Source organism: Ochotona princeps, chromosome 4 (assembly GCF_030435755.1).
Source record: "Ochotona princeps isolate mOchPri1 chromosome 4, mOchPri1.hap1, whole genome shotgun sequence".
NCBI lineage: Eukaryota > Metazoa > Chordata > Mammalia > Lagomorpha > Ochotonidae > Ochotona > Ochotona princeps.
In genome coordinates this window covers 66,865,802-66,883,312 of record NC_080835.1, presented here as the reverse complement: position 1 = coordinate 66,883,312, position 17,511 = coordinate 66,865,802, and positions in this window count along the sequence as shown.

Genomic DNA, 17,511 nt, shown 5'->3' with positions numbered 1-17,511 from the left:
TGCCTCTCCTAAATCCTCTACAAGGAGGGTATGGGAAACTGCAGTTTGTAATTGGAGTCAGAAACAGATATGTATTCTCAGTCTCTAACCATTGGCTCTTGTGTATGGCGTGGTTAATAGTAACATTTTCATTTTTTGATGTTAAACTATATTAACATTTTGTGGGTGTAATCCAGGGTTTTCATTGGAAACATCATTGTAATGCTTACAGCTCTGGATAAGGTTTTTAATTATTTGACAGTGGAAATATTTGTTTTCAGGAAATGGTAATAGGTATGCACTGCCAAGAAAACAAATATACTCTTGGAAAAATTTATCCAATTCAGACAAAGAAACTTGAGAATAAAGTTGAGCAGAGAAAGCTTTTAAATGTGTGAATAATATGTAAAGGCACACCCTGAAGTCAACAAAGAGTTTTCAAGAGACAGTGTAGTTGGGTGGCCCTCCTACAAGGTTGGAAATAGATCCCACTGGTGAAGGTATATTGATAACCCACTGAATCATGGAAAAACACACCGAGAAGTCAATGCCTAGGCCATGAGGAAACACTCTTCTGTAATGTAGGTTGACCAAAGTGGGCAAGCCAGCATATGGCGGGAGTTAGCACACTGAAAGCATACCAGCCGTATTTGACAAAGCAAGAAAAAAAATGGGTAAATTTGGAAGTAAGAGACAAGAAATTTAAAACTGTCATAAAATTGAAATGTGGTTGCCTTTTCTTAGGTATATACTATTGGCTTTATGAGGATGTTGCAAAAAAGGAAACAACATAGATTATAAAAAATGACTCACACAATGTGCATACATTTTGTTTTGTGTGCCTTTAACCAGTACTGGAGAAGCAATGACTCACAAATCAGCATAACATATGAAAATAGATATAAACTAAAAAAACAAAACCCACAATTAGGCACTCAATTTCAATGATAAAAAAGTTAATCATCTTGCATAGTCAAGCATAGTCTCTCCCCAGATTAACGACTTACAGTAGTCTTAAGGATTTAATACTAGAAAAAAAAGAGATCAGTATAATTGACCATACTACCAAATTTGCAAGAAAAACAATGTAATCCTATCTATAACACAAAAAATATTTGATAAAGCCACTGCCACTATTTAATTTTAAAAAGCCCATAGCAGACTAATAGGGAAGGGTACTTCATAGCTGCAATAAAAAGCACCTACAAAAAAGTTCGATTTCATACCACATTTAGTGATAAAAGACTCCATTCCAGAACAGGGCATAAGGAAGCATGCCTGTTCTAACACCTTTTATTGAACATTGAATCAGAGTTGTGCTAGCAAGTACAATAAAACACCTAAGAAAGAAGAGAAACAACCATAGTGTAGAATAAAAGTAATATTTTCCTTGTTGGAAGATGACAGAATCTTCTATATAAAAAAAAACATTAAAATTCCCCCTAGAAAAGCAAATAGAACTACAAAGTGAATTTTATCAGTGTGATGGAGTACAACAAAATAATAACACTCAATTACATATTTGTAGGTTAGAAACAGTTGGAAACTGTTGTAAACAATTTAATTTACAAGAACATTAAATTGCATCATTAAAGTGACCTACAACTTCATTTATAACAGCAAAAACTGGAAAGAATCCAGTATCTATTAACAATGGAATGAATAAACAGTGGTATGCCTATACAGTGAACACAATTCAACAATGAAAGAAGAATGAATGTGACATGATTGAATTTGAAAATAATTATGGTGAGTTAAAGAAGCCAAAATGAAACAGAGCACATATTTTGTGATTTATGCATAATGTAAAAATGGAAATTAACATTTGTATCACATAATCAGTAAGTGGATGTCTGGGAATGTGGATGAATTTAGGAAGAATGACATTATAAAGAGCCACAGAACAACTTTTGGAGGGATAGATACGTTCATCATCTAGAGAGAGGTCATGATCTGACAAATGTAAACACTTAGCAAAGTTATCAAATTATATGTACATTAAATATAAATATCTTGATATATGCCAGTTATACCTTAATCAAACTGTTAAGGAAGAACACTTGTTCCTCCCAGAAACTTTGCTTTCTTCCCAACCTTCAATTCAATTTATCCTTACCTGTTGTGAGAATCCTTTAATAAGTTTTCCCAGTTAAATAAATTCTTTTGTCTCTGGTGTTGCAGCTACTTGTCTTTCTGAGTACTGCCACAGCTTCTACACTGAACTCTGAAAATCCATTTTTGCTTTCCCAACATTATTGTTTCTTGGAACACCCAGAGTGATATCATCACATACTGTACCCCTCTCTTTCTCAAATGGCAATGGCTTTTCTTATCTAATGACTTAGAGTGAAATCAAATTCATTAGCATCATCTGTAAGAATCTAAACACTAAGCCTCTGCCTTCCTTTCTGAGCACATCCCTAGAATCCTTGCAGTGCTTTAGTGTGCAACTTCTTTTTGGTTCTTCAAAAGTGGAAGGCTTATATTGCTTGAATTACATTTAATGAATAGCTCCATGAAGTACTAGGAATGGATGAATTATGATAGAAATTCTTATTAGTATAGACATTCTTCTTACCTGATTATTTTTCTCTCAGATTCTAAATGCCTATGGATACTCTTTTCATCTTTGCACCATCATTCTCAAGAGTGTGTTTTAATGATACTCCTGATGAAAGCTTATATGAATAAATACATTATTATTAATGTTTAAACTATCCCTTTTTATTCTCAGAACTCTCCAGCATCTTGAAGATTATTGCAAGAATGATTCCATGATATCCAAATGCATATCCAAGCTATTATCTTTATTATTTGGTAACTTTTGAGTTCCTCACAATTTCCTAAAAATGAAACCATTTCTTTGGAATTGATAATCTTACTGCCTAATAACTGTCATGTTTTCTTCTTCATTATGATTCTGTTTGTGTACTGTCTTCATTTTATAATTTTAGCTATCTATTTCAATTTTAACAGCATATTTCATCTCTTCTAATGCAGTAACTTCTCATCTACTTCAAGACTATCACAAATATTTTGTATTCTGTATTCCATTATGGTATCTGATACCCTGAAAAAATAAAGCTTCCTTATTATTCACTTTTTTGGAAACAACCTAAGTTCTGTTTTGTATTTGTTTTTCTCCAAGTTGCACCACATTTCTAGTTTCACTGTGTTTTCCTAAGTTTTCCTTCTTCTCAAAAGAAGTCTGAGATTTTGAATGACTTTATTTTTCTAAATGTATTTTAATTATTTTTTCTTATTTGAAAGTCAAATACTCAGAGAGAAGGTGATACATCCACTGGTTCACTCCTCAAGTGGCCACAATGGCCAGAGCTGAGCAAATCCAATCTGGATCCAGGAACCAGGAGCTTCTTCTGGGTCTCCTATACAAATACAGGGTCCCAAGGCTTTGGGCCATCCTCCACTGTTTCTCAGGCTACAAGCAGGGAATTGAATGGGAAGTGGAGCAGCTGGGAGAGAAACCAGAGCCCATATGGGATCCCAGCAGTTATTTCAGCCGTAGGCTTTCATGCCATGCTCCTGAGCAGCTTTCTTAATTCATATTTGAATGAGTTATTTTTCTGTGATGTTTTAAGTATGTAAACTGCTCTACTGGAAGATATATTTTCCTTTCTGTGTTATTCAGACCCTCTTGCTAATTTTCAATATCTAGGGGTTAGAAAATAAATAAAACTGAACTCACATATGTGTGGTTTTTAATATTTTTAAAGCTAATTGTAATTAATGACTTTTCTTAGACCTAGATCAGTCTAGATCTGTGTTATTTTCTTTTAGTTTATTTTCCGATATGTGTATCCCACAAATCTGCACACTTAAATATTAATAACTGTCATTTAATATTTACACAATATCAACACAAATAAGTGAAATTTATGCAATAAACACTAAATTTTCCAAAACATGTAAATGTTCATTTCAAACTTAATAGACTTCTAAATCATTAATTAAGATCCCTTTGAGTATATCAAAACAACTTGAACATTCTAAAGAATCTGTGTATGTGTTTTATTTTTAAATTGTGATTAAAGGCTACATGATACAGTTTTGTAGTACAGGGATTCCCCCCTGTACCTATCCTTCCTTCCTCCTATTCTCCACTACTCTCATCATTTCCCCCATTTTATTATAATAGCACCTGCTTTTTTCACAATACTTTCTTATGATTAATCCGTAGGCATTTTCTCCCATGTAGGTGTAGATTTCCAGGCCTTTTGGGCATCCTCTTCTGCTTTTCCAAGCCACAAGCAGAGAGTTGAACGGGAAGTGGAGCAGCCAGGATAGGCACTTGTGCCAGTATGGCTTTGTGATGAGTGCCAGGCTAGGATTTAGCTGTTGAGTTAGTTATTAATTCTGCCTACTCATGATTTAATCTTAATTGCCTAATAACAATTCGCTTCATTTTTAAAACTTGAAACATGTAATATTAAAGGGAAAAAAGAGCACAAACTCTTACTTTTGCTTTTTTATATAGAATTGCCTGCAATAGCGAATTGGGCAGGGCCAAAGGCAGCAGCTTGAATCCTCCATTCAGGTTTCCTACGTTGGTGGCGGAGGCACAAGACTTAGACTGTTATCTGCTCCTTCTCCCAGAATGCAGTAGCAGAAAGTTGGTTGGAAACAAAGTAGCTGAAAGTCAAACTGGCATTTCAGATAAGAGAGTTAAGCATTAAAAAGAGTGGTTTAAACTGAAGCATCACGGTGACTAACTCAGTAATTTTCACTGCTGGATAAACAGTATTTTACTTAACTGTCGATCCATCATCTGGTAATATCAGCAGAGTTAAAGCCTAATGTGAGCGTGTTTATTGTCCAAAATAATTTCCAAACAAAAAAAATTGCCAATATAGATGGGAGTATTTGGATTAATGATTCATATTTGCCTATTGAAAAAATATTAAAGCATGAGACCCAGAGGCTTACTTCTGAACAGTAAAGCAATTTAAATTTAGAAAATCTTTTTATTCACTAGAAGGAAAGAGATGAAATGATAATCTAGATGATGGAACATTCCAATGATAATAGACATTTCATACAATTAATGATGTTCTTTTCAATTTATATCTTATTACACAAAAAGACACAAGGACAGCCATAGAGCTCATAGCTAATCAGAAATATGGACAACTATTTTGTAAGTAATAGTGAACCTCTCAATAACCCTAGGTATGATATTTAGAATATAAAATGAAAGTTGCTACTGATATGAATACATGATAATCAAATGTAGTTTCCTACACAATAATGCTTTAATAATCCCATGATTCGGCAGACACAAAAAATAAAAGTCCTCTGGCTGAAGATGGACACATGAGTTTAGAGATTTTTTTTAATCTTTAAGTTTATGAAGTAATGGAATTATTTTAAAGGCAATTTATCCATAAGAAAAAGTAAATGGGAACAAAGTGACCATACGTTATTTAGTAGACATTTTAACATTGAAGTGAATAATGTAATATTAGCAGCTGAAATAAAAGCAATCACCTCAACTCTGGACTTGGCATCTTCTGGTGTATTGAAAAGCATAATGGAGAAGCTGTGCTGGAAATGGGAGTTCAGCAGCTGAACTCAGGCAAAGAAGTGCCCATCCAGCTGATCTGTTTGATTCGACCAGTAGTAGAGACAGAGCAACAGATCCCAAACAGGCTGTGCAGACACCAGGTGGATCTCACAGTCCAGACCCCAGGTACAGCCACATCTGGCGCCATTTTGCATAGGGATGCAAAGGCTGTGGGACAGAACTGGACATGTACTAAGCTGGCAGTGAACTTATTCCTGGCTCAGTGCATTGCACTAACATGGCGTCCTACAGGTTCCACCCAACACTGGTTTGGGTAGCCCCCAGACTTAATGGCCAGCAAATCTAGAACTCTACCAGTGGCACATCAGGTATCATTTTGTACAGGGTGGCAAAGGCTATGAAAGTGGAGGAACAATATCGAGCTAAACACCTGCTGAGTTGGGGATAAACTCATTTCCACTTCAGTGCATTGAACTGCTACCACAGGGATTATAATACTGACCTTGGCATTTTATCGGTCAAAATAAGTGCAGGTGGCCTTCAGACCTAATAGCCAGCAGCTTCCAGCACAATCAGCACCACCAAGAATGCAGTTATTTAGTACACCAATGCCTCTGTAATCTTCGGAACTTCTTGAACCAGAAGTAGGGAAAAGGTTGTACAGACAAAGGTGCAGCCACAGCACAGAATCACAGGAAGTGGCAAGTAGTGATCCGGAGCTGGGATAATAGTAACTGTGGAGAAAGTCTATTATAAGAGCCCAGGCCTGAAATTCACCAGAGGGAATGGCACAAGTGACTGTAAACAAGAAACTATACAGCAACCAAAAGAAGTAGAATCTAAATGTAGACAGCTTAGAAAATTGCCTTAAGGAGAACAATCTACTAGCCAGAAGTACAATAAAAAACAGTAGAGCAAAGCAGGTTCTGTCATTAATATTTCTTCAAGAGTTCCACTACTGGAAAATTAAAGGAACATAAAGCTTAAATGCTAAAAACAAAACAAAACAAAAAACATAAAAACAGCATTAATGACTAAATGTTAGAAAAAAGGAAACAACAGTGTATGCATATATAAATACATCTGCCACTGTATCAAGCAGACAGGGAGGTAATGGGTGCCTTCCTTTTAGAATAGTTTCTTTCCTAGTTGACTTCACTTTCTATCACATCTCTGTTGAAGAGATGATTAAAATAACCATGATACATTAGATCCAGGAACAAATTTATACAGAACTAAGTGCATCTGACTTAAGGCTTCTTCTAAGATTTTGATTATGGGAATTCATAATTTCTTGGTTTTAAGATTCCAAATTAAAAGCATAGAATCTGTGGTGGTTTCTGGCAGCCCACAGAATTTTGAATATATTGCTTAAAGTATGAGAATACTCAGCAAATGGAAGCATGTGTTTTTTTTAAATTCTCATAAAAACTGGCAAGATCTACTGGATACTGTGTTACTGAAAACAAGACTCAACACCCCATTTGTCTTAGCTCACACAGATGAAGACAATCTTCCAGATGGGTACGACCACAAGTATGTAATTTCCTCTAGTCCTCCCAGTGACTATGATTCCCACAGGACATTCCAGAATTGTTCATTTTGCCTACAGCAGTAGAATCTTGCTGAGATTCTTCTTGGAAAGTTCAGTGGTAAACTGGGGCTTCTCTAATTCTGCTCAGGCACACATTCTGGTTTTGTCTTGAGTGTGATGCCATTAAGAGGGTCTCCAATTGGGCCCGGTGGCGTGGCCTAACGGCTAAAGTCCTCGCCTTGAATGCCCCGGGATCCCATATGGGCGCCGGTTCCAATCCCGGCAGCTCCACTTCCCATTAAGCTCCCTGCTTGTGGCCTGAGAAAGCAGTTGAGGACGGCCCAAAGCTTTGGGACCCTGCACCCGCATGGGAGACCCGGAAGAGGTTCCTGGTTCCCAGCTTCGGATAGGCGCAGCACCAGCCGTTGTGGCTCACTTGGGGAGTGAATCATCGGATGCAAGATCTTCCTCTCTGTCTCTCCTCCTCTCTGTATATCCAGCTTTCCAATAATAATAAATCTTTAAAAAAAAAAAAAAGAGGGTCTCCAATGTATAATGGTTTACCTTTCAACTGCTGATCTTTGTGATTTTCCAACTGCAATATACATTATACATAAACCTTAATTTGAGTTTTTATCTGTCACAAGCCAGTGATAAACAGCAGGATATGCAGTCATGATAGTGAACAGCATTAATCTGTTCAGTTGTCAGTAACAACAGCATGAGGATGAACAAGAAACACTTCACGGTTCCTGGTGATGATAAGCTGTGATACTGATTAGGTCAAGTGTATCAATGATATTCTATTTTTAAATGTATTTACTAATATGTTAGAATCCCAGGGTTACAGTATATGCATGATAATTATTAGAATACAAACTTCATCATTTCTCATGTTAATGTGATACTAATACAAAGGGAACAGATTTAATACTGTTCATAGTTATTATTCCAGGGATGTAACTATATATACTTTAAATTTTGAGATTAGCTATTTTTACTTTACATTATGGTCAAAACCTTAATGCAACAACAAATATATTTCAACAAATAAAATATAGAAAATACAATAGTTGTGCATGAATATAAGCAAGTGTCATAAACAATAATCAAAAGATGTTCATTTCACTCTTAAGATTTTAATGTAATCACATCATATTGAAATAATGATATATACATGCAGATTAATTATGAAAAATAATAGAATGTAAGTGATAGCTTTTCATTTCTATTCTGGCTTATTTCACTTAAGATAATGATCTTGATTGAATTTGAACTGTAATACTGCATCAAGGAGGAGGAATCCACTAGGGGGAGGGGAGGGAGAGGGGTAGGAAGATTCCCCAGAGCCTATGAAACTGTCACATAATGCAAAATAATTAATAAACAAAATTAAAAAAAGATAATGATGTCCAGTAATGTCTATTTTATCGTAGATGTCAATATATCATTCCATTCCTTGACTGAGTGATGGTCCTTCATGTGTATGTGAAATGCATTTTTTAATCCTTTATCTAGTCGACTCATAGACATTTATTTTGTTTGCATATATAGGCTATTGTGAATTGAACTTGTATTATCAAAGGAGTAGAGCAACTCTTACATATGCTGATTGCATTTCTTTTGGATATATTCCCAGAAGTGGGATAGTTAGGTTCATATGATACATCAATTTTTAGCTTTCTAAATAATCTCCATGTTGTCTTCCATAATAGTTCTATGATGGGTTTATCAGAAAGTAACCCAATCATAATTTGAAGCATATTCACAATCCAATAATTATTCAGAAGAATGTGGATAAATGGGACACTTTTAAACTGCTGATGAGAATACAAAGAGGTGTAACAACTTTAGAAAAGAGTATAAAAGTTTCCCAAACAGTTGAACAGAGCTACATTAAGATTCAGATATTCCACTTCTTGCTACACATACTGAAAAAAAAAATCAAAGCAGTACAAAAACTACAGTAATGGCCATCGAAACATATTCACAATGGTTAAAAGTGGAAAATACCCAAATGCTCACCAGCTGAGTAAGAGACAAGTAAATTATGGTCTGCTCATATAACTAATACACACGGGCCTTAAGATAAATTAAATACTTATCTGTGTCAAAATATGGATAAACTTAGGGTACATTACACTAAAAAACTGAAGACAATCATAGACTGTGTATTGTCAGATTATTTTTAAGATTAGATGTCTAGAGTTTATAAAGCAAAAAACAGATTTTTCTTAAGGCTTGGAATGTGGAAGGTATTAAGTGACATGGAGGCATAGGAGGTATAACTTTACAAAGGCATTAAAGATCTTTTAGGCATAATAAAATATTATAAAGCTAACAGTGGTGAAAGTTGTCATATCTAAATACTGTAACTGTTGTTGAATTAACAATCAAGTATGTGAACCACATAGCATAAGAATTATATCTTGAAAAGGTTGTTCTTTATGACACCCCAGATGCCTCGGTTAGAAGACATGACTCCCATGAACAGACCAGAGTAGAGGAATCTGCAGTGTCATTGTACAGATGGGAGTCAAACTTGGGATAATAAAAACATAAGTAATTATTTCTCTCAATTAAAGGAGCTGATTATCAAGTTTACAAGAAAAAAAAATAAGTAAGAATAGCCGGGACAAAAAAAAAGACATAATAATGACATGTTATTATTAAAAGATGTTGCGATTATTTTAAAAGTATAACAGTTAAGACAGTATGGTATTGTCTTATGAATTCAAAGGTTTATTCAGCTAAAGAGGAAAATCTAAAGTATATACAATATACATGAATATCTAGTTTTGTAGAAATCATATCTAATTAGTACAGGAACCATTATCTAACCAATAAATAATAGACAATTATGTAGTCATCCAGGAACAGAAACTTAACTTTAAAAGTTTGAGTTTGATTCAAAAGTTGAAATGTGACAAATTGCTTTGAAATACAAGATGACATAGTAAAACACATTTTATTATGCTAAAGTCGAGAGGATCTTTCTGAATATGACAATAAGCAGAAAAAAGGTATATAAAGTTACATAAAGTGCAATGATATCTAGAATAAGAGAAATCACATTTGCTAAAAGGAAGTTATTATAATTTACATTCATTTTTACACTCCTACAGTACACATTGCATAATTCACACACAAAAGTGCTTTATATACAGTGATAACTTAAAAGTTTTTTTTTTAATTCAGAGAATCGTAAAGAACAAATATACATTGAATCAACATTGAAAAACGAGTAAAGACATAATTGGGTATCTCACCTAAAAGCAGAATAGTTCACCAACATATTTTTGAATATAAAAGGAAAATGACTTTGCTGTAAAATCAGAGCGCAAGAGACATGCAGGAGGGAAACAGGGACCTTATGAGTTTTTTAATATATATATGCAAAAATATATGCATACATATACACTATGTATATATATACACACACACACATATATATATAAAGGCTCATTTTTGTCTGATGTAATGGCTGTACATTTTTTCACAAAGGACAAGTATTCATGAGCCAAAACAATAATAATAATAATTTGGAGAGTAAAGGTTTGATTAGAAATAATACAATTTATAAAACAAGTATTTACATGTTTTAAGGAGTATGCAAATTATATCTATATGCAGTATTTTCTCCTTGTATATGTGAATGCACTTATCATTTCTGTTGTAAGTTTTTAAAAACACAACATAAAAATGTGCCAATAAAATTATTCTAATTTAACACATTTCTGTCTTGTCAATACTCTTACCCGCTAGAAACCATACTTCAATATCTATCTCTGAAATAATAAGTAGTAAAATGTAACAATTTGAAAGGAAATACTGCTTTTTCAAAAAAGCAAGGACTGATTTCTGAGAAGCTATGTTTGGTATATGCTTGCAATGGGGGAATCTCAACTGAACTTGAACTATGGTTATGCAACAAGGTGGAGGAATCCACCATGGTGGGAGGGTTTGGGGAGGGGTGGGGAGAATCCCAGTACCTAGGAAACTGTGTCACATAATACAATGTAATTAATGAATAAAAAAAAAGACAAAGAGCCTATGTAATTTGAAATGTCTTACCAAAATAATACATCCTTCACTTAACATGTTAGGAGAGCTGATGTAGCGAGAAATGGGCAAAAGAGAGTCTCTTCCTCAGGGAGCTCAGAAATGTGAACTGATCTTACGACATGGCACGTTCACTGTGGCAGTCATATGGACAAAACAAACTGCACAGGTGTACAAACTCAGGAAATTTTCCTTTTGGTGGGGAAGGCAGAGGGACATAACATAGAAAGTTACATATGGGGAGAACTGGAAGAGAAGGTTCGGGATTTTCAAGCAAAGGTATGCAAAGAACCTTACAAATAGTTACATGTGCAAAACATTATTCACGTAATGGCTGGTTAGTCTTAAAATTCTGAGAATTTTCAGTAAACCACACTAACTTTTACAAAGCACTTGACCCTGTACAACTTTAGCTGTTTATAGCCTCATCAAAGGTGAATTAGATTTTGGGGAAGCATAAGAGTGTGTGGTAGAAAATAAACTGTTGAGTCTGGATGTTACAGTCAGATTGAATTGTTACACATGCCACCCTTAACTACATAGATCTTGTGTTTTATATAATAACAAAAAAAAAAAACCATAGAAGGTACAATTAGCACAACTGGTTTTTACACTGGCTAGGAAGTCCACCTCCCACTTCAGATAGATTTCACTTCTTCCATTCAGTTTCAATTCCTTGGCTCCTGGCTCCAGCATACTCTCAATGTAGAAATTGGAAGGCAACAGTGCTGGCTCAAAAAATTGGATTTCTCTCTCTCTCTCTCTCTTCCTATCTGTCTCTCTTTCTCTTTCCTCTCTTATCTTACTCAGAAAAATTTGTGTAGGCTTTTTTATTTAACTTTTTTCATTTTTTATTATATTTTTGACAATCTTTACATAGCTAATTAGGGTAAAAAGGTTCAAGGGCTGCAGGAAAGTGGGTAAGACTATTATTTCCACATTGTTTCCTTCGTGTATCTGGGGTAAAGGGGGATATTAAGGGAGAAGCCCCACCCAGTCTCCCATCCATCCTAGGTCCCTGATGTGGGGTATGCTCCAAGGGTCTTGCTCAAGTGGTTTTGATAGTTCAACAGTTATAAATTGGTGCCCACCTCGCCACTCCAAGCATGCTGAGGTTATTGAAGAACCCACTGATTGACATAGTCCATCTTAGAGTCTCCGTTTGCCCAGTATTTTGCTGCCAACATATGGCTGAGGTAGTTGATTGACTTGTTCTGTCCTCCGTCTTTTCATGGTTAGGGTTCTGAATCCTACAGTTCATTCGGGGGGGGATCCCCAAAGAAACTTTGTCTGAGGTGTTCTTCAACCAGATTCTCGTATGTACTAGCAAGTACAGGGCCCAGTATAATCCATCGCCCCAAATCCTCTGGTGGTTGCAATTGCTGGGTTGGTTCTGTTCTCAGCCCTGACTTCCACTGGAACCAATGGGTGTTGCAGTCCAGCCTGATTCTGCCCAACACACACTTGGCCCTCACATAAACCAGTGGGAGCTGCAGCCTAGTTGGAGCGACACACAATAACCCCCACCAGGGCCACCCCCTGTCCTGGTTTGCCAGTATGTGTAGCAGACTAGTCCAGTCTGTCCCACATCCCATTCGGCTCTCATACATGTGAATGGGCATTGAAGCCTAGTTCAACCCAAGCAGCTCCACTATCCAGCCCACACAGATGTTGTTGTGTGCCTTTCTGTCTAGCCATCTCAGCCCTGTCCTAGTTTTTGTGCCCTCCAGTGGGAGAGGTAATCTGAGAGTTAGGAGCCTACTATTTCCCTCCCAGGCCACTTCCACTCCTGGATTATGCACTCTCCAGGTGGTTCTGTGGTTTAACTTGACAGAATTAGTCCCCAGTGCCAGCTTCTGCCAGCTGATGCTGCAGCTAAGCCCAACCAACCTTCATCCACTCTGATTTTGTTTGCACCAGTAGGAACAATCAGCCCAGCCTGGCTTTTCCCTGATCTAGTCCACATGAGGCCGGGGGCAGGGTTTTTTTTATACAGAAGAATGGAAGAAATATTAGTGACAAAAGACAGAGTGCACCGTAGTTATTCAAGATGTGTGACTATGCCAGTTTCACAAAGAAATGGGATTTAAACTGTGATGGAAATGAAATAATTTGAAAGATACAGATGGAAACTATGTTTACTGAATAGTAGACCAACGTGAACAAAATATATGAGAAGGAGGAATAGTTACATTTCTGAAACAGGAAAAAGAAAGGGTTCTGGTGGCAGATAGAGAAAATAGACAGAAGCAGCTAAAAATGAAAATAAGGGGCTAATTGTAAAGGAGATGTTAATTAAGTTTTTTATCATAAGTCTTGAAATGATTTGCTCTGTTGGTTCTGAATCAAAGCAGTCCCTGACACATGTATCCACAATTACTTTCTGTCCCAGTCATTGCTTATTCTTCTATGCGCTGGATAATACTGAATTATACATGGGCATCCTGAAAAATTTGGGGCACACAAAAATTTTTCGCTGTATATAAGAAATTCAAGTGTAAGTAGATATCTTATGTTTTGATCTACTTAATTTGTTAACTCTTTCTACAACTACAAAATAAACTGGACAATATGCGGTTCTATTACTGCAAAAATAACAAATGCAAATTGAGTATTTATAGCACCCTTCCTTACACTCAATCCAGGTTTGACATAACACAGGTGTGACATGGGTAATTATTTTTAACCATCAGTTAGCATTTTATAATAACTTGTGCATAGTTTTGTCATCCTGCAAAGACTAGGCGAAACACTGAAAACATTATACTACTCATTTATTTCTTGGTAAAAAGATTCAGAAATTATTAGAATCAGCCCAACTAACATTTTCTTTCTTGGAGCATGAAGGGGTTAAGCCTCAAAGCTTTCTTCAGCTTTTTGCCCTGGGACACCTATTTACTTTAATGGAAATCACTTTGCCAAAGCACCATGCAGAGATTTGAAACACGGGGTTAAAGGTCATCCAGCAACTCTAAGAATAATAAATTTGCAATTTGTACTTTCCTGACCTCGAGAAATATTTTTAGGTGTTTGAAGCCAGAGAAAACAAAGAAGGCTTTGAAAGGACTGGGGAGCTATCAATTGATCAATTTAAGTAGGATTATCTGATAATTGGGTAAATACATTATTATTGATGTGCTAAAGGAAGAAGATGTGCCAAGAAAACTCTAATGCCTGGGCCTAGATTTATCAGCTAATCCTTGAAGGAGGTAGTTTACTGAGGACATGAGTAATTGCTCTGGTAACAGATTTATTCTTCATTTAGGCCCCATTTGAGGTTTAAATCCTCCTCCGTCTCCTTCCAGCAGTTCAAACTGTGGCCTGAATCCAGCTGCCCCGTGGTGTTAGATGCTGAAGCCCCTCCCAGTCATGCTCAGATTCCAATTTCTTTGATTTAACATGCACTGTTGTAGCCACACACTGATGTTCTAGCCAGATGTGCTTTGTGTGAGTGAACTTTGAAGAAGCCTTTGACTGGGCTACCTGAAGAAACTAACCTCTTTTCTGCAGCCACATTTTTACTCACATTATTTTAATAGTCCCAAGGACAACATAAATTGTCATAAATTGTTGGAAGATTGCAGGACAGGAAACCAGGATTCCAAGGTTATAGTCTTTTGATCTACAGTGCTCCCTAAATGTATTTTGTAGCCTTGTTCATTATTATTATTATATTATCTAACTGATTCGGTCTCTGACTGCTCGTTTGTGAGTGAAACTGAAATTGCTTTTATGTCATACAACAAGGAAAGGATAAAACAACTGTCTATATTTTACATTGAATGTGTAGATGCAGTCATAAGACTTCTATGTCTCCGTTCTGTTTTTCTAGATTAACCATACGTTGTCTTAACCACCTCAAAATGTCTTGCGATTTCCACTAGAAGAAATAGAAAAATTGTAGACAACAAGAAAATGTTTATAAGAAAATTCTACATGTATTTTCCAGTGACTATTAACATATTCTGAAATCTTATTTCACTACATCATTTCACAAGTCACTGTAGCAAAATTATTTTCAAATACAAATTACTGCATGTGTGTGGATTATCTCATGTAATCACTGATGCTAACAGTGACCTTCTTGATTACAAAATAAAATTCTCTAAATGATGACCCTGTGTTCTCACAGATGTCCTGTTGTGCTTTTGCAGAGTTCATGCCTTAACTCCAAGGCTGACCCATGCAGAAACATGGCTAACACAATCAAACTCAAACTCTTTCTCCTTTTGTCTGCCTACCCTCATCTATTTATCTATCTGCCTACATATCTATTCTATCTATTTGCAATTCCTATCTACGAGTTGAGTTGCATTTGATAAACCAATTTAATCTACAGTGTCAGCTCCAAATTTCATATTGAGTGATACTTTCTTCAGCATAGATCTTACTTCTGAATAAGGGATCCACCATGACTCATTATTATTCTGGGAAATTTCTATAAACAGACAATCTGTAAAAGACAAAAATAATTATCCTGACCTCATGTCAATTACAGGAGGGATTATTTGTGGCATTGGCTAAGCCTCTTACAAAATATTAGATAAGGAACACAGTGATTCAAATAAGATGAAACTTTTTCCAGTAACTAGGTTGTTAAAAGACAAGTACTTAATGAGAATGCTAGGCTACAGAGAACAACTGAAGGGAAGCTTGATAGAAGTGAAGACTGAACCCATCATCAAAATGGAGTCACTGTTGCAGGAGGTCTTCTATGGGCCTATGCTTTTTGTCATTTGTTTAGTCTTGTTCCCCTAAGTTTACGAGCATATCCGCCTTACTGATCTCTGGCTTTTACTTGGCGCCACATCTCTCAGATGAAAAAGCTAGACTAGTGCCATCTTGATACAAAAGGGACCTATAAGCTATAAAAGATTGCCTGTAGCATATTCTCCCACGTTAATTCTTTTAAGTGTAATTCTATTTGGTAACCTAAAGTTGATACTCTCTGCCATAACTATGGGTGTTGAAGATATCTTAAAGATTGTCATCTTATTGAACCTTAGAACAGGAAAATATATAACTCCAGGAAGAAATCAATGATCTATTGCTGCATCCCTGTTTCACTCTACGTGCTTGATCCATTCATCTTCGGCTCTTTCGAAGCAATCTGTGTACATTATAATCCAAACCAGTCAAGTTTATATTAACAGTTTCTCTTCAACAGAACTCTTTTCTGGTGGCCATCTTACAATAAAGTGATTGAACCTAGGTCAGGTGTAACTTCCAAAACAATTCAATTCCACATCTGTTGTGTAACAACCAATGCCAACATATCTAAACAGCCGGATATTTGAGGAGCATTATTAATTGCAAGGGGAAATTGGTTATTTCAAATGTTGACAAGTGAAATGAATACTACATTTTATCCAAGTGACTACTGGCTTTAAAACACATTACTTGTTTTATATATTAGCAAGAAAGAAAAAATGATCCTGTATAAGATCCTCGATTCAGTATAAAAGGAGTGCACCAAACTAATAGACACAGAAAAAGCTTACTGAGAATATAGAGTAACTATCAACTCTCGAGCACTTGTTATGTGACAGTGACTTTTGTGTCATTTGGTGTATCAAATAATTTCACTGTCAGAATAGGCACTTGGCCTAGCAGTTCATATAGTCATAAGGTATGTGCATCCACTATTGGATCATCTAGCCTCACATGCCATTTTTGCTCTCAACTCCAGATTCCTTTTAATACATATTCTGAGAGGCAGCAGGTGATGACTCAAGTATTTGGGTCTCTGACCCAACTTGAGAGGCCTAAATTGCATCTCCAGTAACCATATTTGACTTGCTCCCAGCCCAGTTACTGTGGAAATCAAGGCATTCAAACAATATCTCTTTTTCCCTTTCCCTCTTAAAAATAAATAAATAAATAAATAAATAAATAAATAAATAAATAAATAAAATATCATAAAGAACACAAGAAGATGCACATATATTTGCATACACGTCTACATATGTATTAATCCACAGTGTATATGTACGTGTTACACATAATGCAGAAATATCACTTATTACATTTCTGACTGTTAAGCATTTATACTTCAAAAACATTTAAAAGTAAAGCAGCATAATATCTCACATGCCTCATTTTTGAGGGCTCAAATTATTATTAGACAATTTTTTTCTCTTGAGTTGAAGAAAGAGCCTCTTTAACATCCTTTCAGTGGTACTATTTTATTTCTTTTCCTTTCAACTGAAGTCTCCTAGGTAAAATACATAAAATCTGCCATAATGCCACATCTAGAGCCCTCTTGGTGCTAATTCCTCTTAGGTCCTCCAACCCATTATCACTGTCGAATGCTCAGAGCATCTCAAACGTATCATAATTCATTTCTATGTCTAGGTTTGCCAAAATTGCCTTTCAGATTTTCAGTCCCATTCCA